General features: G+C 46.8%; 2 long non-coding RNA genes across 3 annotated transcripts; both read right to left on the bottom strand.

Annotated features, from left to right (window-relative positions):
- Positions 1 to 7,973: 7,973 nt before the first annotated feature.
- LOC149119608 (uncharacterized) lies at positions 7,974 to 12,823 on the bottom strand. The gene is made up of 3 exons (XR_016228019.1): positions 12,334 to 12,823; positions 11,993 to 12,156; positions 7,974 to 8,169 (listed from the first exon to the last, which is right to left on the bottom strand). It is a non-coding gene; the product is annotated as an uncharacterized LOC149119608 (long non-coding RNA).
- Positions 12,824 to 17,848: 5,025 nt separating this feature from the next.
- LOC149119607 (uncharacterized) lies at positions 17,849 to 20,278 on the bottom strand. 2 transcript variants are annotated; one of them, XR_016227810.1, is made up of 3 exons: positions 20,091 to 20,278; positions 18,672 to 18,890; positions 17,849 to 18,085 (listed from the first exon to the last, which is right to left on the bottom strand). It is a non-coding gene; the product is annotated as an uncharacterized LOC149119607 (long non-coding RNA). The 2 variants fall into 2 exon arrangements; XR_016227811.1 differs by lacking the exon at positions 20,091 to 20,278 and adding an exon at positions 19,737 to 19,883 and having other exon boundaries at positions 17,856 to 18,085.
- Positions 20,279 to 23,362: the final 3,084 nt, after the last annotated feature.

The following is a 23,362-nucleotide window of genomic DNA, read 5'->3' as shown; positions in this document are numbered from 1 at the left end:
GGATATATGTGTTAAAATGTCACACTGTGGGGCTGGCATAGTGGTAAAGCCACTGCCTGCAATGCTGGCATCCCATAAGGGTGCTGGTTCAAGTCCTGGCTGCTCTACTTCCAGTCCCTGCTAATGGCCTGTTTGAAATTAAGATTGATTTATTTACTTGAAAGTCAGAGAGAGAAAGATCTTTGATTTGCTATTTCACTTCCCCTGTTTCACTAGGTGTCCCACATTAATTCTTGCTAATGGCCTGGGAAAGCAGTGCAAGATGGCCCAAGTACTTGGGTCCCTGCCACCTATGTGGGAGACCTGGATGAAACTCCTGGCTCAGCCCTGGTTGTTGCAGTCACAAGGGGAGTGAACCAGCAGATGGAAGATCTCTCTCTTTCCGTCTCTCCCTCTCCCTATAACCCTGACTTTCAAATAAATAGATCATTTTAAATATATATATATATCTTCAAAAAGTCACACTGTGCCCTATAAATATGTATAATTACAATGTATCAATTGAAAATAAAAATGTATTTAAAAATATTTCATGGGGCCAGCATTGTGACTCAGCAGGTTAAGCTGCCACCTGTGGCACCAGCATCCCATATGAGCTCCAGTTCCAGCCCCAGATACTCTTCTTCCAATCCAGCTCTCTGCAAATGCACCTGGAAAGACAGCAGAAGATGGCTCAAGTACTTGTGCCCCTGCTACCCATGTGGGAGTCCATGATGGAGTTTCCAGCTCCTGGGTTCGGCTTGGACCAGCCCCAGCCACTGCAGCTATTTGGGGGAATGAAACAGCGGATGGAAGATCTCTCTCTCTCTCTCTCTCTCTCTCTCTCTCTCTCTCTCTCCCTTTTAAATAAATAGATAAATCTTTAAAACCAATAAAAAATAGTTCAGAAAGGAGACAACAGTGACTTGGTGAAGGTTAGATATCATGGTGACAGAGATCATTTTTTAATTTATTTTATTTTACTTTATTTTTTTCCATTTTACTTTAAAGGCAGAGAAACAGACAGAATGATATCTTTCATCCCCAAATGCCTACAACAGTCAGATCAGGGGCAGGAGCCTGGAACTCAATCTGGGTCTCCAACATAGGTGGCAGGAAGCCAAATACTTGAGCCATCACCTACTGTATCCCAGGATGTGCAATAGCAGGAAGCTGGAATCAGAAGCAGAGCTGGGACTTGAATCCCAGTATGGGATGCAAGCATCCTAAGCAGCGTCTAACTGCTACAGCAAACACCCACCCACCCCAAGATACATGTGGAAGGTAGAAACAACAGTATTCCGCAGTGGGTGAGTGTAGAAGAGCTGAGGGAAAGGGAGGATTCTCAGCTGGCTGTACTGAGTTGGGGTAAAGTGGGAGAAAGAACAAATTTGGAAGGAAAAAAGATCAAGATTTGTGTTTTGAATGTGTTCCATATGAGGTGCCTGCTAGATAATCAAGTAAAGATGACAAGGAACCATTTGGGTCTACAAGTTTGGAGAACTTCAACATTTAGAGGCCAGGAAAGGCAACCAAGAAGACATAGACATGTTTCAAGGAGGTTCTGGTGGACTGTCATATGTTGCAGAAAAGACAAGTTGGATTTGACAACATGAGGTCTTTAGTGAAATTTCGCTAGGAAAGGATCAGAGAAATAGGCAGTAGCAGGCAGAGATTGTGGAACACAAGTGGCACTCTTTCAGATGGTAGCTAATAAAGTGCATGCATGCATTGTTGGGAATGGTCCAAAAGAGGAGAAACTAACAATGCAGGAGAGATGGAAGTAACGGAAGGCAGGAAGTCCAGCAGTGAGTGAGAGGTTGAAAGCAGAAAGGGGGGCCGGTGCTGTGGTGTAGCGGGTTAAAACCCCAGCCTGCAGCACCAGCCTCCCATATGGGCACCGGTTCGAGTCTCAGCTGCTCCACTTCCGATTCAGCTCTCTGCTGTGACCTGGGAAGGCAGTAGAAGATGGCCCAAGTCCTTGGGCCCCTGCACCCATGTGGGAGACCTGGAAGAGGCTCCTGGCTCCTGGCTTTGGATCAGCTCAGCTCTGGCCGTTTGGGTCATTTGGGGAGTGAACCCGCAGAATGGAAGACCTCTCTCTCTGGCTCTACCTCTCTCTGTAACTCTTTCAAAGAAATAAAATCATTCTTAAAAAAAAAAGAAAGCAGAAAGGGAAGGTCAGGTCTCTGACATGACAAGAGACAGTTATTGCATGTGATAAGCCAGAAGAAGAAACTGGACGTAAGGAGGATTATAGATTTGGTGGTAAAATAAGGAGACTCCCATTTGAATGTGTTTACTGGGGTCTCCAAAAAGTTGATAGAAAATACATATTATGAAGAAACTATGCATAGATTTCAAAAATGTTGTACCAAAACAAACTTATCTTTTAATTCCATTTTCTACAAATGTTTTTGAAGTCTCTTGTATTAGTGGTTTTTTTTTAAATTTTGAAGTATTTATTCCTTTTATTTATTTGAAAGGCAGAATTACAGAGAATGGAAGAGAGACAGAAAGAGATCTTCCATTCACTGGTTCACTCCACAATGGCTGGGGCTGAGCCAGGAGTGCAGAGCTTCTCTGAGTCTCCCAAGTGGGTGCAGGGCAATCCTCCTTAGCTTTCCCAGGTATACTAGCAGAAATTTAGATAGATTAGGAGTAGGGTAGCCAGGATAAGAAGGGGATGCCAGTGTCACAGCAGTGGCTTTACCCGCTATGCCACAATGTTGACCCCTACTTACATATCTTTTTTTCCTTAAGATTTATTTATTTATTTGAGAGGCAGAGTTACAGAGAGGGAGGGGGTCTTCCATCCACTGGGTCACCCCCCAGATGGCTGCAACAGCTGGAGCTGAGCCGATCTGAAGCCAGGAGCCAGGAGCTTCTTTCAGGTCTACCCACACAGGTCCAAGGGGCCCAAGCAATTGGGGCATCTTCCAAGGCCATAGGCAGAGAACTGGGTCGTAAGAGGAGCAGCCGGGACATGAACCGGTGTCCATATGGGATGCTGGCACTGCAAGGTTTAACCTACTATGGCACAGTGCTGGCCCCTACATATCTTTTTTTTAATAAGATTTTTATTTATTCATTTGAGAGGTAGAGTTACAGAAAGTGAGAGGGAGAGACAGAGAGAAAGGTCTTCCTTTCATTGGTTCATTCCCCAAATGGCTGCAACAGCTGGAGCTGCGCCAATCCAAAGCCAGGAGCCAGGTACTTCTTCCCCATCTCCCAGTGCAGGTGCAGGGGCCCAAGGACTTGGGCCATCTTCTACTGCTTTCCCAGGCCATAGCAGAGAGCTGGATTGGAAGAGGAGCAGCTGGGACTAGAACCAGGGCCCATATGGGATGCCCACACCGCAGGTGGAGGATTAACCTACTGCACCACGAGGCCGCCCCCCACCCCAGCCTACATATCTTCTTAATGATGGGTAATGTGAGGCTATCAGCCAAAGCTAAGGGCAGAGGCTGGGAGGAGCAAGGTTTGGGAGGAGAGGAGAAAACAGGAAATAGTTATCTCTGAGGGTGGGGAAGTGATAGCATAGCAAGACTGCGGCTCTATTAATGTCCATTTGAGGACTGCAATCAATAATGCAGTGTGAAATCAGGTGGGCTTTTGGCCAAGGGGTTACAGCTGCCTCTAGCTCCACTCCCAGTTTCAGCTTCCTGCTAATACATGCCCTGGGATGCAATGATGATTGCTCAAGTAATTGAGTTCCTGCCACCATGTGGGAGCATTGGATTGAATAACAAGTTCCTGGATTTGGCCTTGCCCAGCCCTGGTGATTTTGTGGGCATCTGGGGAGTGAACAAGCAGGTGGAAGATCACTGTCTTTGTCTCTGACTCATTTCTCTCTCACACTCTCTCTCTCTCTCGCTCTCTTTCTCACTCTCTCTCTCTTTCTCTTTCTCTCTCCCTTTCAAATAAACAATTTTTTAAAAAGTTAAAATGCCTGCATCCCATATTAGAGTGCCTGGATTCAATGCCTACCTCTGGCTCCTAAATTCAAGCTTCCTGTAATGTAAACAGTGGGAGGTGGCAGTGTGGCTCAAGTAACTTAAGTGGGTTCCTTCCACCCATGTAGGATACCTGGAGGGAGTTCCTGGTTCCCAGCTTCAGCTTGGTCCAGCCCAGCCCAGGCTATTGCACACATTTGGAGAGTGAAGCAGCAGATATGCATCCCCTCTCTCTCTCTCTCTCTTTCTCTCTCTCTCTCTCAAATAAATACATTAAAAAAAAAAACAAAAATCACTTAGAGTTAAATGAATTTCTGTGTGCATTTTGATCTCCTCTAATAACATTCAGCTTCCTTGAGTTGTTAGAAGAAGAAATCCTGCAGCTACAGAACTCAAAGCATCACTTTCTCTTTTTTTAGATTATTTTTTATTTATTTGACATGTAGAGTTACAGACAGTTAGAGAGACAGAAAGATCTTCCTTCTGTTGGTTCACCCCACAAATGGCCACAATGGCCAGAGCTGCACCGAGCCAAAGCTAAGAATCAGGTGCCTCCTCCAGGTCTCCCATGCGGGTGCAGGGCCCAAGCACTTGAGCCATCCTCCACTGCTTTCCCAGGCCACAGCAGAGAGAAGAGGGGCAGCCGGGACTAGAGCCGGCACCCACATGGGTGCCGGCTCCTCAGACAGAGGATTAACCTACTGTACCACAGCGCCGGCCCCCAAAGCATCACTTTCTTGCTAGCTCTCAGCCAGAGATGGTTCTCAACTGCTAATAGCCAAGTCCCTTGCCACATGACACTCTTACAACATGGCAGCATACTTCTTCAAAACTGGCAAAAGAGAGTCTCTCAAACTCTTATCTACCACAATGGCATCTTAGGGGTATGACATCTCATCACTTTTGCCATATTCTATTTGCTATGAGCAAGCCATAGCTTCCACTCGTACTCAAGGCGAGGAGATTACATGAGGACATGAACACCAGGTGGTGGGGATTACTGAGGGGTCACTTTAGTTGTGTGTCAGCCACAAGGGCTAGAATAGTCTAGATACATGCAAGCAAGTGATTATGATGGTGGATAATGAAACATGAGTTGGGTGCATTATTTTCTATTGCTGAAAAATACAATTCATACAATTTTAGCATCTTAAAACCACACACACTTACTATCTCACAATTTGCATGGGTTAGAAGTCCAGGCACAGCCCAATTAGGTTCTTTATTCAGGGTCTCACTCATTGCAATCAAGATGTTGGCAAGGGGGCCAGTGCCAGTGTTTGGCACAGTGGTTAAGACACTGCTAGTCAGGGCCAGCACTGTGGTGTAGCGGGTGAAGCCACTGCCTGCAGTGCTGGCATCCCCTATGGGTGCCAGTTTGAGTCCCAGCTGCTCCTCTTCTTATCCAGCTCTGCTACGGCCTGGGAAAGCAGTACAAGATGGCCCAAGTCCTTGGGCCCTACACCCGCATGGGAGACCCAGAAGAAGCTCGTGGCTCCTGGCTCCTGGCTTCAGGTCGATGCACCATCGGATGGAAGACCTCTCTCTCTCTCGCTCTCGCTCTCGCTCCCCCCCTCTCTCTGCCTCTGTCTCTTTGTAACTCTACCTTTCAAATACATAAAAAATATTTTAAATTATTTTAAAAAAAGACACTGCTAGGGATGACAACATTCCATATCAGAGTGCCTGGTTCTAATACATATGCCTTTGCTTCTAATCCAACTAGCTGATAATGCATACTCTGGGAGGCAGCAGGTGATGACTCAAGCACCTGGGTCCCTGCCACTCATGTGGGAAACTCAGATTGAGTTCCAGGCTCCTAGTTTCAGCTTGGCCCAGTGCCAGTTATTGTGGGCATTCAGGGGATGAACCAGCCAATGAAATATATTCCTTCCTTCCTTCCTTCCTTCCTTCCTTCCTTCCTTCCTTCCTTCCTTCCTCTCTTTCTCTCTTTCTCTTTCTCTCTCTCTCTTTCTCTCTCTCTCCCTCTCTCTCTCTCCATTCAAATAAAATGGAAATAATAAATAAAAATTCTATACAAAAATAAATTCTATCACCTTGCTTGGGAGAAACCAAAATTCAATAATTGCTGAAATTCCAACTGCTGGGCCCCATCTACAGTGATGCCTGTGTGACCAAGCATCCATTCCATCTCTGGGACCCAGGGCTTCATATGAGGGCTTTGTTCAAAGACTAACCCTCACAGAGATATTAAGTTTATTTCTTATTTTTATTTTTTTAAAAAGGAACTTTCTGAAATGCTCCTATCGGCTGATAACAACCCTTGTTTGGGACACACTTGAGAAACTCATGCCTTGTCTTGCAACCATGTACCAGATTTTGAAGTTAGGATGACCCAGCTTATGAGAACAATGAGTTTGGAACATCAAGCTCAGATCACTCCATAACCATATCTCCCTCCAGCCACATAGCCCTCAATACACCACTTCATTTTTAATACTAAATCTTTCGAACATAGCCTTCCAGCAACTTGATGAACCAGAACAATTATTAATGGGAGGCTTTGACATCAAAACAAAGAATCACAGTGATGGACAGACCTTCTCTCTTTCCCAAAACAGCAAAACTAGATGAACAACTAAGTGTGTATATGCTCACACTGCCTCAAAACCTTCTTCCAATTGTGGCTGGACAAAAAAACTTCCTACCACTTTGAAACCACCTCAGGAGCCTTTATAGTTTCCCAAAGGGGCTCACAAAATAGAATGCATTTGATATATCAGCAGCACATAAAGGAAAAAAAAAATGAGTGCTGGCTGTATGGTGAGACAGTGGTATTTTCACCCAGTTGCATGGGTTGCATACTGAAGGGAAATCAATCTCTTTCTCTCCCCACCCGGACCCTCTCCTCTCTCTCTCTCTCTCTCTCTCTCTCTCTCTCTCTCTCTCTCTCTCTCTCTCTCTCTCTCTCCTCTTCCTGCCCTCCTTTCTTTTGGTTGCGAGTAATAGAAATTGATTCTGTCACCTTGAAGTAAAAAATAATCTACTGTATGACTATGGGGAACTTGCTGAATTGCGAGAAAAGGCTGAAGATTCGGGTCAGAGAGGGTAGGATCCAAAGCAGTTCTGGATTGATGGTTTTTTAATGTTTCTCCAACTGGATGAAACAACTCCAGCTGTTTGCTCACTCTACTCTCTCTCTACTCAAAGGATTATCTGTGGACCAGCAGCACTGGCAGCACCTGGGAGCTTTGTAGCTCTCAGGGTCGGTCTACATCAGAACAAGAGTCCCAGGTGATTTGTATGAATTTTAGAGTTTGGAGAAGCACTGCGGTGTTCAAGATCTAGCTGATTTGGTTCGGGTCATGCTTCCCATCTCTTGGCCAGGATACTGTGACTGACAGTCCAGCTAGGCTGTATCCAGTGGAGGAACTGAACATCTGAAATCTCTCAAATCATAATGCTGTTACCAAAAGAATCAAATAAGTGCCCACTTCACCCTTGGTCCTCTTTGAGAGGGTGAGCTTTGGAAGTGCTTTTCCCCAGGAAGGATTAAACAAATCTTTGTGTTTCCATTAGATATGGACTCTCCTTGGAGTCAATGAAGTCATTTTGCCCAACTCCTGAGATGAATTCTTAGGGAAGGGAATGAGGGAAGGTCTACAGCGGGCAAACACCTGCCTCAGTCTGAACCCAGTGCTGCTCAGACAATGAGATCTCCGAGAAGAGCTGAGTGTATGCAAAGAAAGACTGATCAGTAAGAGCTACACCTTGGGGAACCCTGGAAGGACCACACTAGATGAGCATAATACATGGAAACAGACTGGTGTCCAATAGCGACACACTGTGGCCATGAGGCACAATGGCAAGTGTGGCAGTGGAGTCTTTCCTGCTGAGGATACCAGGACAACCTCTTTGGACTGTATAAACTCTTGGATAAGCCAGAGAAAGAAAAAAATCAAAAAGGGTCCTAGTGAACTTCTTGATAGTCTAGACCATGAGGACTCAAGCCAGTTTTCATTTAATTTGTTTTTAAAAAAATTCTTTAAAGATCCACTTATTTATTTGAAAAAGTTACACAGAGAGAGGAGAGGCAGACAGAGACAGAGAGAGGTCTTCCATCCGCTGGTTCACTCCACAATTGGCTGCAACAGCCGGAGCTGCGCCGATCCGAAGCCAAGAGCCAGGAGCTTCTTCCGGGTCTCCCATGTGGATGCAGGGGCCCAAGGACTTGGGCCATCTTCTACTTCTTTCCCAGGCCATAAGCAGGGAGCTGGACAGGAAGTGGAGCAGCCAGGACTCGAACCAGTGTCCATATCAGATGTCAGCACTGCAGGTGGTGGCTTTACCTACTATGCCACAGTGCTGGCCCCCTCATTTTATTTGGAGAATTACAAAGTATATGACTACACTTGCACCTCAAGAGTTGTAGAACTGTTCACAGTCTCTCTCTGTGTATATATACATATACATATACATATATATGTAATTATTATTTCAGAAGTTCCCTTCCAAACCAGAAAATACCAAGGGGAACTTGTCTTATTCGTTTCTGCACTCCCAGAACATAGTACATGGTAGGCGTTCAGCAAATATTTGTTGAATGAATGAATGTGATACAGAGCCTCAAGATAAAACATTGATATGGGACTGGCACTGTGGTAAAGAAAATTAAGCCTTACCTGTGGTGCTTGCATTCCCATTTGGGCACCGGTTCATGTCCTAGCTGCTCCACTTTCAATCCAGCTCTCTGTTATGGCCTGGGAAAGCAGTAGAAGATGGCCCAAGTGCTTAGGGCCCTGCCACCCATGTGGCTCCTGGCTTCAGATCCACCCAGCTCTGGCCATTGTGGCCATTTGGGGAGTGAACCAGAGGATGGAAGACCTCTCTCTCTTCATCTCTCCCTCTCTTTGTAACTCTGTCTCTCAAATAAATAAATAAATCTTTTAAAAAAGAACATTGATAGTGATTGGACAAAACCTAAATGCCATATGCCTGGACGTACCCAAAGAGTACAGACTGATAGGGTCTCCTCATATTTTTTAAGATTTATTTATTCATTTGAAAGGCAGAGTTACAGAGAGAGAGAGAGAGAGAGAGAGAGAGAGAGAGAGAGATCTTCCATCCACTGGTTCACTGCCCAAATGGCTGCAACAGCCAGGATTGAACCAGGCCAAAGCCAGGAGCCAGGTGCTTCTTCTGGGTCTCCCACAGGGAAAGCAGGGGCTCAAGCACTTGGACCATCTTTACTGCCTTCCCAGGTGTGTAAGCAGGGAGCTGGATAGGATGTGGAGCAGCCAGGACTTGAACCAGTGCCCACATGGGATGCCATTGCTGCAGGCTGTGGCATTAATCCATGAGTCACAGCACTGGCCACCTCTTTATTTTTTTTAAAGCCATGAGGATGCTAGCAAAGTTTAATAAAGAGAAATAATTATAAGAGCACACACCTGACAGACTAGGCAGGTGTCTCAGTAAAGAACTGAGAGCACCTTCACTCTTTTTTGATTAATTAATTATGAGGCAGAAAGACAGAGAGGGAGAGAGAGAGTACCCCTACCCCTTGATTCACTCACTAGATTCCTGCAACAGCTGAGACTTGCATGCAGTCAGGACCTGGAGCTAGGAACTCAATCTAGGTCTCCCATGTGGGTGACAGGGATCTAAGTACTTGAGCCAACACTGTTCCCTCTCAGGGTCTGAATTAGCAGGAACCTGGAATCCAGCACAGACCTGGGACCCAAACCTAGGCATTCTGATATGGGATTAGGGCACTCAAGTGGTCTCTTAATCAGTAGCCCCAACATCTGCCCCATGTCTCCTTATCCTTAAATATCCTCATAAATAATTCAAATCCTAGTCAACACATCTTAGAAAAACCCAGTCCCTCCCCCAATATATCTGAAGATTTTGGTGGAATTTCATTTATTCTGGCCAGATATCCTACCTACTCTAGGCTCTTCTGCTACCTTGAACTTCCCTGGTAGGTGCCATAGACACACCTAATTGCTAAGTACACCAAGAACAGACCTTTGCCACTGGAGGGTAACCTGACCGGCCCCAAGAGTGCTCAGCCCTGCTTGCATCCTGCTCCTGCCACGTGTCCTGCTCCCAGGGCCATGCCATGGAGCCACAAGCATTTCAATAGTTTCTTCTTAGGCCCATTGATCTCCTTCCCCTTACAAGATCAAGTGACCTTTGAGTAGTATCCAGTAAGAGAGCCCCCCAAAGTGGGCCCTCCTTCCCCCTTCTCCACTTCCAATCTTCGTTGTAATATGTTCTGCCCCAATCAAGGACTTCTCTTTTGCATAAAGTCAAAATACATTAGCTTTCTTCAAAATCTCAATTTATAAATTAAAAAAAAAACACTAAACATTATCTACATATTTTTCTCTGTTCTCTAATAATCTTCATTCTCTTAGAAACAACAATGCACTGCAGTGTACTGGGTACTCCAAATTTATGTGCACCCAAAACCTGGGAATGTGACCTGATTTGGAAATCTATAGCCAAGCTAAGATGGAGTACTACTGGATTAACCTGTGTTCTAGTTCCAATGATCAGTGTCCTTACAAGAAGAAACAATTTTGGACAGAAATATCAGAAGGTATACACAGCAAGATGGCCGAGTGAAGATGGAGGCAAAGACTGGATGAATGCATCCTTAGGCAATAAACATGAAAGATCAGGGCCAGCACTGTGGTGTAGTGGGTAAAGCTGCCACCTGCAGTGCTGGCATCCCATGTGGGCGCTGGTTCGAGTCCCAGCTGCTCCACTTCCGATCCAGCTCTCTGCTGTGCCCTGGGAAACAGTAGAAGATGGCCCAAGTGCTTGCAATCCTGCATCCATGTAGGAGACCTGGAAGAAGCTCCTGGCTCCTGGCTTTGGATTGGCACAGCTCCAGCCATTGCGGCCAGCAGGGGAGTGAACCAGAGAATGGAAGACCCCCTCTTTCTGCCTCTCCTTCTCTCTCTGTGTAACTCTGACCTTCAAGTAAATAAATAAATCTTTTTTAAAAAAATAAACATGAAAGATTGCTGGCATATACAAGAAACTACAAGGGAGGCATTGCAGACCCTCCCTCACAGCTTCCTGAAGCAACTAACCCTGCTAACACCTTGACTTTGGACTTCTGGTCTCATTAACTATGACAAAATAAATTCCTATTGTTTTAAGTAACCCCGGTTATGATACTTTTTTAAAGACCTGTTTATTTATTTGAAAGGCAGAGAGAGAGAGAGAGAGAGAGAGATCTTCCATCCACTGGTTCACTCCCCAAGTGGTCTCAAGGGCCAGACCAGGCTGAAGTCAGGAGCCAGGAGCTTCATCCAGGACTCCTATGTGGATGCAGAGGCCCCAGGACTTGGGCCACCTTCCACTGATGTTGCAGGCATATTAGCAAGGAACTGAATCACAAGTAGAGCAGCCAGGACATGAACCAGCGCCCATATGGGATGCCAGCATTGCAGGTGGCAGCCCAATCCACTATGCCACAGCGCTGGCCCCTCGTGATACTTTAAAATTTTTTTCATTTATCTGAGAAGCAGAGAGACAGAGAGAGAGAGAGAATCCTCCATTCACTGGTTCACTCCCCAGATGCCCACAACAGTCAGGGCAGAGCCAAGTCAAAATCAGGAGCCTAAAACTCAATCTGAGTATTACACGTGGATGGCAAGGACCAAACTACTTGAAATATCACCTGCTAGGCCGGCGCCGCGGCTCACTAGGCTAATCCTCCGCCTTGTGGCGCCGGCACCCCAGGTTCTAGTCCCGGTCGGGGCGCCGGATTCTGTCCCGGTTGCCCCTCTTCCAGGCCAGCTCTCTGCTGTGGCCAGGGAGTACAGTGGAGGATGGCCCAAGTCTTTGGGCCCTGCACCCCACGGGAGACCAGGATAAGTACCTGGCTCCTGCCATCGGATCAGCGCGATGCGCTGGTTGCAGCGCGCCGGCCGCCGCGGCCACTTGGAGGGTGAACCAACGGAAAAGGAAGACCTTTCTCTCTGTCTCTCTCTCTCACTGTCCCCTCCTGCCTCTCAAAAAAAAAAAAAAAAAAAAAAAAAAAAAAAAAAGAAAAAGAAAAAAGAAAGAAATATCACCTGCTGCCTCTTACGGTGTGCATTAGCAGGAAGCTTGAATCAGGAGCAGAGCTGGGACTTGAACTCCTTACTCCTTTGCAGGATGTGCTTGTCCCAAGCATTGTCTTTACCATTGCACCAAACATCCACCCCTTGTGGTACTTTTCTGTGGCCTTCCTGAGAAACTAAGACAAACATAGATGTTCTTGTTTCCTAGTAAAAATAAACAAGAAAGATAAGGCAAAAGAAATAGCACAGAGATTAAGATTTCAAGATCTCTTTTTTTTTTTTTTTTTTGACAGGCAGAGTGGACAGTGAGAGAGAGAGACAGAGAGAAAGGTCTTCCTTTGCCGTTGGTTCACCCTCCAATGGCCGCCGCGGCCGGCGCGCTGCGGCCGGCGCACCGCGCTGATCCGATGGCAGGAGCCAGGAGCCAGGTGCTTTTCGTCTGCTCGGCCCTCCCCGGGTTTGCTGCTGGTTCTTCTCGGGTTGGCTACCGTCCCTCCACCTCCGTGGAAGGGCGGTTCCCCCTAGCCACTTTCCCCACTTCTGCGGGGGAGCAGCACACCGCCGGCCGGCTCTCTCGGGGGCTGCACAGGTGTTCCTTCAGATAGATGTTCCCCTTAGATGTTCCTGGTGCATGTTGTCTCTCTCCTCCTTTATAGTCCTCTTCCACCAATCCCAACTCTGCTACCCACACGCCGAGTACGCTGCTCTCCTCCAATCAGGAGTAGGTCCTACAGTTTATTGGTTGAACTGGAGGCAGCTGTGTAGAAGCTGTTTCTCCCTTCTCAGCGCCACATTGTGGGAGAGCAGATGCATAGAATAAGTCTTAATTCCAGTAACTTAGTCTAGTCCGGGTTGCTCCCCACACCTGGCTCCTGCCATCGGATCAGCGCGGTGCGCCGGCCGCGGCGGCCATTGGAGGGTGAACCAACTGCAAAAAGGAAGACCTTTCTCTCTGTCTCTCTCTCTCACTGTCCACTCTGCCTGTCAAAAAAATAAATAAAATAAAATAAAAAATAATAATTTACCTGATGATAATAAAGTTACAGAGGTTATAGCATGCATAACTGGAGATAGCTAGAAGCAGCACAGTGGAAGTACTGAGATCAAACTGAGTTCAACACTGAAATGCATATGCTAAATCTTAGAAGATTCTATAACACACAGGCACACACTAAGTGTCAGAATGATGACACCACATGTCGTGTAACTTCTGGAAAACTCCTCTGTATACTTGTTAAGGAATGAGAGTGAGGCACATCGTGCTCTCAAAAGTTTTGAGCTTATCATTGGGGAGGTTCTTGGGGATCCTCCAGGGCTTCCCAGATTACACAAGAAGAACTACTGGCTTGTTTCTATCAGGACTTAGTCCTGAGTCACATGGGGCCCTGCAAGCAAAGCATTAGACTGAGAGCCAGGACAAAAAGGGCAGCTGATAAGGCCTGCTACAGTGGAGTCACAGTGAATTCCACAGAGGCATCCAGGGTGTGGTTAGGAATGGAGAGAAGTGAGTCTTGGCAGCCACAGAGCAAAATCACCAAATCTCCCTCCTGCAGACCGGCCTCACCATACTGCTCCAATCTGTGTCTCTGCTTTTCAAAGGACATTTGTTCATGGAACCACTCTTCCTTCACATGTGTTCCTAGCCCTGATGAATCTGTGTTCAGCATTTGGCCTCTCCCATTACATACTGACACCATTAGATCGGTGTTTCCCAAAAGCAGGCATTGGAGAACCCCTATATCGGAGCACCTGGGATCAAGTGCCATTCTGCTTCAGATCTTTTATTCCTGTTGGTGTACTTGGGAAGATAGCAGAAGATCACCCAAGTGTCCGGGCCCCTGCCACCCATGTCAGGAGCCCTGGATGAAGCTACTGGCTCCTGGTTTCAGTCTCACTGTAAGCATTTGGGGAGTGAATCAGTGAGTAGAAGATCTGTGTATATATGGGTGTGTGTGTGTGTGTGTGTGTGTCTGTGTGTCCCTCTCTCTCTGCCACTCTGCCTTTCAAATAAATAAAATCTTTATAAAAAAAAAACTTGCCAAGACCAAATGCCACCTTGCTTTTTTTTTAAGACTTATTTATTTATTTGAAAGGCAGAGATAGAGAAGAGGCAGAGAGAGAGAGAGTGAGCGAGCAAGCTGGCTTCCATCTGCTGGTTCACTCCCCTAATGGCTGAAATTGCCAGGAATGGGTCAGGTGGAAGCCAGGAGCCTCTTCTGGGTCTCCTGCATGGCTGCAGGGACCCAAGCACTTGAGCCATCTTCCGCTATTTTCCCAGGTGCATTAGCAAGCAGCTGGATCAGAAGCAGAGCAGTCTGGACTCGAACTGGTGCCCATATGGGATGCTGACACTGCAGGCAAAGGTTTAACCACCTACTCCACAGCACCCGCCTCCCCCACCTTGGTTATTATTTACTTAATCTTTGTCTTTAAATCAATTCGATTTTTTAAAATCGAATTTTTTATTTATTTGAAAGGCACAGTTACAGAGTGGGAGAGAGACAGAGAGAGATCTTCCATCCACTGGCTCACTCCCCAAATAGCTACAACAGCTGGAGCTGGGTGGTACAGTCAGGAGCCAGGATTTCCTCCAGGTCTCCCATGCAGGTGCAGGGGCCCAGGCACTTGGATCATCTTCTGCTGCTTTCCTAGGCCATGAGTAGGGAGCTGAATTGGAAGTGGTGTAGCCAGGACTCAAACCAGCGCCCATAGGGGATGCCGGCCTTGCAAGCAGCAGCTTTATCTCCATAGGCCACAACGCCGGCCCCTAAATCAATTCAATTTATTTCAAAAAGAACATTTTATTGACTACCCATGCCACTGATTGAAAGTCTCTTTAAGTTTCTCCAAGGAGTCACAAGAAAAATGATCCACCAGACTATTGATTCTTCATTGCAATTACATTTGCGTGTGGCTCAAATTGGTTTTAAAAGCCTTTTCTGTTTTCATTGTCTTATCAGATGCTGTGGTGCACAGCAAACCACGTGTTTAAACTATGTGGTTTCTTAGAAGAATTTGCTTTCCTCGAAAGTCAAACCAAGCTTTTAGCCCAACATAAATTGCATATGCAGCAAAACAGTTGTAAAGTCCTCCTTTGTCTCCCTCTTTCCCACCTATAATGAATATTAAAAAAGACACCTCTTGTTTTTCTGCGACCCCTCCCCCAGACTCTCAGAGGTTGTTCATCCTTAAACCTGGGATGGGGGAGGAAAGGTAGAGAGTGGGGGTGGGGAAGACATGGAACCAGAGAGAGGTGGGCGGGAGGGTTGGGGCAGAGAGGTAAACAGACCGAATGCCCAATCGGTGGAAGAAAAGAGCAGGGAAACCGGAAAGAAGAAATCTGAATCACAGAGAAAGAGAAAGGGGCCAGGAAGGGTGGGGGCAGGAAGAAGAAAAGGAAAGAAAGGAGAAGGGAAGTGAGTGCCTCCAGCTCCTCTAACCCCCTGTGGAAATTAGGGCATCTCTTTTGTTGTTGTTGTTCTATCCAAGTCTTTGTTTTGAGCAAGGGCAGAAGGCACCTTCGGCTTTGGCCAGCTTCCAGCTCAGGAGGTTCGGGAAGACTGGATCGGGCAGCAGTGAGGCCAAAGCTGCAGTAACCATCTGGGAGGCTCTTCCAGAAGTTCTGACCACAGGGACTGGACTCGGGGGGCAGCCAGCAAAGAAGGAGAAGGAAGCTACAGCATCCCAGTGCCACTGGTTACGTGGCCGTCCTTCCAAGGGCTTCCTTGCATCCAAGGACTGTATTCCATGTGCTTCAGAAAGCTTTCCTTTGCAGGGAGCATCACATCGCATCAATGCAGAAACTGTATTCAAAGGGAGAAGTGATTGGTTGAAGATCCTTTGGTGAGTCTGTGGAGGAGCCGGAATTAGAGCTGAGGTCTTTGGAGTGCCCAGTAAGTGGCAGTCCCGGTCTAGCTGCTAGGAATATATATGTGATCCTCACAACCTTAGGTAGCAATTAATATCCTCAGGTCACACGATTTGCACAGATACGTTCCTGCGCCTGGACTCCCTTGAGAGGCCACCCTATTGCCTATCATCCTTCCTGCAGGCTACAGCTTTTTGTAGAGTAACCATCCCAGACCCTCCCTCCGGACAGTTGTTTAAGGCTGAAATGAGTCTCAGCCCACATGTCTGGTGGACATCACAGTTGTTCTTATAGAGGCAAAAATGTACCATTCCTCCCACGACTAGGGCTGGGACCCAGGGCTAAGGATTTCTCTTCTGTGATCACCTCTCTCCCCTCTGCAGCCATGCTGAGCCAAGCTAACAGCACCTGTCATACTACCACAGCCTCCTAGCACTGTCTTGGATCAGGGCTGGAGACTGTCCTGTAGTGTGTGAGCTGCACAGGGCATCTCACTAAAGGACCCAGCAAGGACTGAGATCCAGGTTGTATGCTGGTGCTAAGCCATGAACTCTGCTGTGGGGCTGCATCTTCAGGAATAGGAGCATCTTTCTCTTTAGACAAAGGTTCTTTTTCCAAGCCAAGGGCCATGGGCCATGTTCACCTGAAGAGGCACTTTTTTCTTTTCTTTTCTTTTTTTTAACTTTATTTATCATGTATTTGAAAGGCAGAATGACCCAGAGAGAGGGAGCACGCACACACACACAGACAGCCACATACACACACGGGGTGGGGGGGGGAGATGGAGAGAGGTCTTCCATCCACTGTTTCACTCCCCAGATGTCCACAACAGCCAAGGATGGAGAAAGCCAGCCAAAGTCAGGAGCCTGGAACTATATCCAAGTCTCCCACATGGGTAGCAGGTCCCCAAGTACTGGGTCATCTTCCACTGCTTTCCCCGGTGCATTAGCAGGAACTGGATTGGAAGCAGAGCTGCCAGGACTCAAAGCAACGCTCTGATACAGAATGTCAGATTGCAGGTGGAGGCTTAATCTGTTGCACCACAATGCTAGCCCCAGGCACTTTTTTTCAAAATCACACAATGATAGGCAAATAACAGCTAGGCAACTACCCTGTTCTTGTTTCCATCCTTGCTCCCTACAGTCTGTTCTGGAAGCAGACAAAGGAACCCTGTATAAACCAAAGCCAATCACCTCTGTCCTTATTAATAAACCAAAATCAACCATCTCCCTCATTAAAAATCTTGCTAGGGCTCCCAACTTACACAGAGTCAAAATCAAAGTCCTTATTATGGCCTGCAAGGCCCCATATGATCGGGCCTCCCAAGACCTCTCTGATCTTATCTCCTATTTCTGATTTGCTCTATCCCAGCCACAATGGCCTCTTTTTGTTTCTTAAACACACCAAATCTATCCTATTGCAGGGTCTTTATACCTGTTTTTTCTTCTCCCTGGAATTATTTTTCTCCAGAAGCCACACTTGTTAGTAAAATGGCGCAGTCTTATCTATAGTGTGATCTACACCCTGACACCATCCTAGGCTCTAGCATCCGCAGCCATTGCTGAAAACCAGGTGGCCACAAGGCCCAACCACCGGTGTCAGCCCCACCCCCATCCTAATGGAATTCGCTGCTTCTGCTGCCCCGTCCGCCCCCTGGCAAAGTTTTAAAGGACCAGTTCCTGAACACGTGGCTCTCTTTCTCTCCATCTCCTGATCTCTCTGTCCCTCTCTCGATCTGTCTCTTTTCTCTCCGTCTCTCGCTCTTTCTTGATCTCTCTCTCTCTTACACTCTCCTTTTCCCTCTTTTCCTTCTTTGCCTCTTCCCTCCGGTCTGTCGGGTTTCCCCAAATAAACCTTTTCCTTATTCCCACGTTTGGTGTGTTTGTGGTGGCCTTACACCACTACTGGTTCATAGAGATGACATTTGACCTAAGAACTGAAGGATAAGGAACTATTTCATTTAATGTTCTCTTCCCCACTCCACTTCCAAATCCCTTTCTTTTTAAAGATTTATTTATTTATTTATTTTAAAGTCAGAGTTACACAGAGAAAAGGAGAGGCAGAGAGAGAGAGGTCTTCCATCTGCTGGTTTACTCCCCAGTTGGCCACAACAGCTGGAGTGATGCTGATCCGAAGACAGGAACCAGGAGCTTCTTCGGGGTCTCCCACGTGGGTGCAGGGGCCCAAGGACTTGGGCCATCTTCCACTGCTTTCTCAGGCCATAGCAGAGAGCTGGACTGGAAGTAGAGCATCCGGGACTTGAACCCGCACCCGTATGGGATGCTGGCACAGCAGGCGGCAGCTTTACCCACTATGCCACGTGCCAGCCCCCACTAAATCCCTTTCTATTACCTTTTCCTGGTTTATTTTCTTCATGTCACATAGTACTATGTGAACTAGGTAATTTATTATGTTTTGCAACTGGAATGCAACCAAATGAGAACCACGATCATATTTGTATTGTGTATTATGTTTTGTGTATCAATCTATCACCACCAGCAAGATCAGCGCCTGCCCCAGAGTAGGTGCTGAATAAATTTTCCTTGAATCAAAGAATCTGCAGCCTCAGCTAAAGGGTCCCTCATAATAGAGTCACACTCATGGGGAACAAAGGGACCAGGCCTAGGATATCCTCAATTCCATGAGTCCTACATTAGAGCCTAGAGCTTAAGCTCCTTTTATTCTTTTTTTTTTTTAGATTTATTTACTTATTCGAAAGTCAGAGTTACATAGAGAGAGGAGAGGCAGAGAGAGAGAGAGAGAGAGGTCTTCCATCCGCTGGTTCACTCCCCAATTGGCCGCAACGGCCAGAGCTGTACTAACCCGAAGCCAGGAACCAGGAGCCTCCTCTGGGTCTCCCACGTGGGTGCAGGGGCCCAAGCACTTGGGCCATCTTCCACTGCTATCGCATGCCACAGCAGAAAGCTGGATCTGAAGTGGAGCAGCCAGGACTAGAACCAACGCCCATATGGGATGCCGGCGCTTCAGGCCAGGGCGTTAACCTGCTGTGCCACAGCGCTGGCCCCTCCTTTTATTCTTAATCTAGGGGAATGAGAAGGAAAAAAAGAGATTTGTGATGTCATTGAAATAACAGCAAACAATATCACCACCAAAGTTTCCTTCCTCTGGGGCCAGTGTTGTAGTGCAGCAGGTTGAGCTGCTGCCTGCAGTGTCGACATCTCATATGGCGCCGGTTGGAGTCCCAGCTGCTCTAATTCCCATCCAGTTCCCTGCTGATGCACCTGGGAAGGCAGTGCAAGATGGCCCAAGTGCTCGGGCCCCTGTCACTCACGTGGGAGACCTAGCTGGTGTTCCTGAGTTCGGCCTGGCCCAGCCCTGATGGCTGCAGCTATTTGGGGAGTGAGCCAGCAGATGGAAGTTCTCTTCTTTCTCTCCCTGTTCTATCTCTCTCACTCTGCCTTTCAAATAAAATAAAAATAAATCTTTCAAAAAATTTTCTTCCACTATTGCATTATTCATTCATGATTCAAAGTCCTAAGGATGAGCCAAATTTGGATTGAGTGCTGCTATGGTTTGAATATGATTTGAGTGTGTCACCCAAGAATGCATGTGTTGAAATTTAATCCCTAGTGTGAGATATTGAGAGTAGAAACTTAATCTGCTATGATGGTTTAGAGGCAGAGCCTTCAGGAGGTGACTAGGATTAGATGAGGTCATCAGGGTGAGTTTCCATAATTCAATACTAGTAGCTTTAAAGGAAGAAGAGAGCCAGAAGACACAAATGTCCATACATTGCCTGTGTCTGGCCATGAGATGCCCTGTGGCAACTTGGGACTCTGCCAGCAAGAAAGCCATCACCAGATGAGACCATCAACCTTGGATTCCAGAAACATAAGCCAAAAGAAAACCCTTTTCCTTAAAACTTACCCAGCGTCGGGGCCGGTGCTGTGGCATAGTGGGTAAAGCCTGCAGTGCCAGCATCCCATATGGGCATTCGGGTTTAAGTCCCAGCTGCTCCACTTCCAATCTGCCTGTCTGCTATGGTCCAGGAAAGCAGTGGAAGATGGCCCAAGTCCTTAGGCCCCTGTACCCATGTGAGAGACCTGGAGGAAGCTCCTGGCTCCTGGCTTCAGATCGGTAAATCTTGGCTAGTGTGGCCATCTGAGGAGTGAACCAGAGGATAGAAGACCTCTCTCTCTCTCTCTCTCTCTCTCTCTGCCTTTCTGTAACTCTGCCTTTCAAATAAATAAATAGATCTTAAAAAGAAAAAAAAAAACTTACCCAGCCTCATGTATGTCATTATGGTAACACAAGAGACTCATGCAAGTGTCCACACCATATCTATTCCAGGGACAAGCAAAGAAAATATCTAGTCCCTTCAGCTTTTACAATGAGAGCCAGCAGTGGGAAGCAGGTGTTAGGCATTTCCCTATTACCAAGACTACACTCAATGGAAAGTATGAGATTGGATAGCTCCAAAAACAACAGCTGTCATGGTTTTAGGTGATGAAGTAGGAGCCTCAGTCTGAAGCAATCACTTGACAATTTCCATGAGGTGATGAGGTCATTAAAGGTACTGGCAAGTGTGGCTATTTTTATAGGAAATGCAAAGCCAAAGCCAGATCAGGTGTCAACATGATCAAGTAATATTTACATCCACTCATGGGAAGCACAAAGGCTAACAGAGTTCATTGGCTGCCAAGTTGAAGATGACTCTCTTCTAGGTAATTTTTCTTTTGTCTAAAAATTTTCACTTAAAAAATTTTTAAATGAATTTACTTGAGAGGAAGAGAGGGCGAGAGGGCGAGAGGGCAAGAGGGCAAGAGGGCAAGAGGGCGAGGGCAAGAGGGAGGGAGGGAGAGAGAAACTCCCATCTGTTGGTTCATTCCCTCAAATACCCACAATGACTGGGGCTGGGCCAATGGGAAGCCAGGAGCCAGGAGCCAGGAACTCAATCCAGGTCTCCCACATGGATGGCAGGAATCCAATCACGTGAACCATCATCATTGCCTCCCAGGGTGCATGTTAGCAGGAAGCTGGAGTCAGGAGTAGAGCTGGGTAGCAAACCCAGGCACTCCAATGTGGGGGCACAGGGATCTTAACTGGCCTCTTAACCGCTAGGTCAATTGCTTGCCCTATAAACACAATGTTGAACAAAAGGAGCTGGAAATAAGAGTTCATACTCATACAGTATGACTCAATTTATACAAGGCTCTAAAAGAGGCAAACTGGGTCTGGTGCTATGTGCAGCAGGTTAAACCACCGCCTGCAGTGCTGGCATCCCATATGGGCACCAGTTCAAGTCCCAACTGCTCTACTTTTGATCCAGCTCCCTGCTGATGTCCCTGAGAAAGCAGTAGAAGATGGCCCAACTCTTTGGGCCCCTGCACCCACGTGGGAGACCCAGAAGAAGCTCTTGGCTTCAGCCTGGCCATTGTGGTCATTTGGGGAGTGAACCAGCAGATGGAAGATCTCTCTCACTTTGTGTCTCTTTTCCTCTCTCTGTAATTCTGCCTTTCAAATAAATAAAATGCTTTAAGAAATGGCCATTTGGTGGTTAAGTGGTTAAGCCACTGCTGGTGACTCCTACATCCCATATTGGAGCTACTCTGCTTCCAATCCAGCTGCCTGCTACTGTGTACCCTTGGGAGAAGCAGATGCTGGCTCAAGTACTTGGGTCCCTGCCACCCTTGTGAAGGACCCACATTCAGTTCCAGGCTCCTTACTTTAGCCCGGCCCAGCCCTGGATGTTGCAGCCTTTTGGGGCATGAACCAGTGGATGGAAGATTATCTCTGTATCTGTCTCTCTGCCTTTCAAATAAAAAATGAAAATAAAGAATTTGTTAAGGCTTTAAAATCTCAGGGACCCAGTATTGAATTGATTTGTTCAATCATTGTGGAGAGCGAACCCAGGATGATCCCAAAGATCACCACCCCCTTATGCCCATGCATCACAAGATCACCTCTCCTTGAGTGCAGGTGGAACCTATGACATCCTTCTAACGAACAACAAAGGTTCTCACTGATTTGATTAGGTTATATTAAATAGCAAGGATGATGGTATATCACACTTATGAAAACATTAGGGGACCAGCGCCATGGCATAGCAGGTTAAGCTGCCATCTGCAGTGCTGGCATCCCATATGGTCGCGGGTTCGAGTCCCGGCTGTTCCACTTCTGATATGGCTCTCTGCTGTGGCCTGGGAAGGCAGTAGAAGATGGCCCAAGTCCTTGGGCCCCTGCACCCATGTGGGAGACCTGGAAGAAGCTCCTGGCTCCTGGCTTTGGATCAGCATAGCTCCAGTTGTTGTGGCCAACTGGGGAGTGAACCAGTGGATGGAAGCCCTCTCTGTCTCTGCCTCTCCTTCTCTCTCTGTGTAACTCTGACTTTCAAATAAATCAATATTAAAAATAATAAAACATTAGGGTCGAATGTTTGGCATAGTAGTTAATAGGCTGGTTGGGTCCAGCACTGTGGCATAGTGAGTAAAGCCGCCACCTGCAGTGCCAGCATCCCATGTGGGCGCTGGTTCAAGTCCCAGGTACTCTACATCCAATCCAGCTCTCTGCTATGGCCTGAGAAAGCAGTAGAAGATGGCCCAAGTCCTTGGGCCCCTGCACCCATGTGAAGACCCAGATAAAGCTACTGGCTCCTGGCTTCGAATTGGCCCAGCTCTGGCCGTTGTGGCCAATTAAGGAGTGAACAGAGGATGGAAGACCTCTTTCTCTTTCTGCTTCTCCTCTCTCTGTGTAACTCTTTCAAATAAACAAATAAATCTTAAAAAAAAAAAAAAAACATGCTGCTTGGAATGGTCATATCCTCTACTGGAGTTGCCTGGGTTCAAGTCTTGGCCCCATACCTGATTTCAGCTTCCTGATAATGCCCACCCTGGGAGGCAGCAGAACATGGCTCAAGTAATCGGATATGCTGTCACCCACATGGGAGACCTGGATTGAGTTCCTGGTTCCCAATTTCAGCCTGGCCCAGCCTAGACTATTGCAGGCATGTGAATCAGCAGATGAAAAATTCTCTGTCTCTCTGCATCTCTTCCTTTAGAATAAATAAATAATACAAAAAACCCCTTACATATGACTCCACCTTAGAGGACTGGAATCAGAGATGCTCCCTTGCTGGCTCTGAAGAAGCCAGCACCTATAGTACAGCCTGGTGGGATTCAACCAGAGAGCTCAGCAAAACTATGCCTGGACTCTTGACCCACAGAAACTCTGAGATACTGAACATGTGTGTTGCTTTAAGCCACTAAATTTATGATAATTTGCTACACAGCAGTAGAAAACCAATGCAATCTTACCCTTAACTTGGTCTCATCATCATTCTAGACATGGTGCCATATGGGAATATTCATAGCACCTTCTTCATAAGGCTGTTACAGGGATACCATTAGCTTAATTTTGTGAAGAGTTTAGAAGAGTTAGTGGTACCTATATAAGGGCTTTATATTGTTTCTTTTTAAAAATATTTATTAATTTGAAAGTCATAGTTATAATGAGAGAGGGACAGAGAGAGATCTTCCATCTGCTGGTTCACTCCC

The sequence above is a fragment of the Oryctolagus cuniculus genome, chromosome X, assembly GCF_051225735.1.
Source record: "Oryctolagus cuniculus isolate XC-2025 breed Fujian yellow rabbit chromosome X, ASM5122573v1, whole genome shotgun sequence".
Taxonomy (NCBI): domain Eukaryota; kingdom Metazoa; phylum Chordata; class Mammalia; order Lagomorpha; family Leporidae; genus Oryctolagus; species Oryctolagus cuniculus.
The sequence above is the reverse complement of the archived record's forward strand: the minus strand, read 5'-3'. Positions and strand labels throughout refer to the sequence as shown.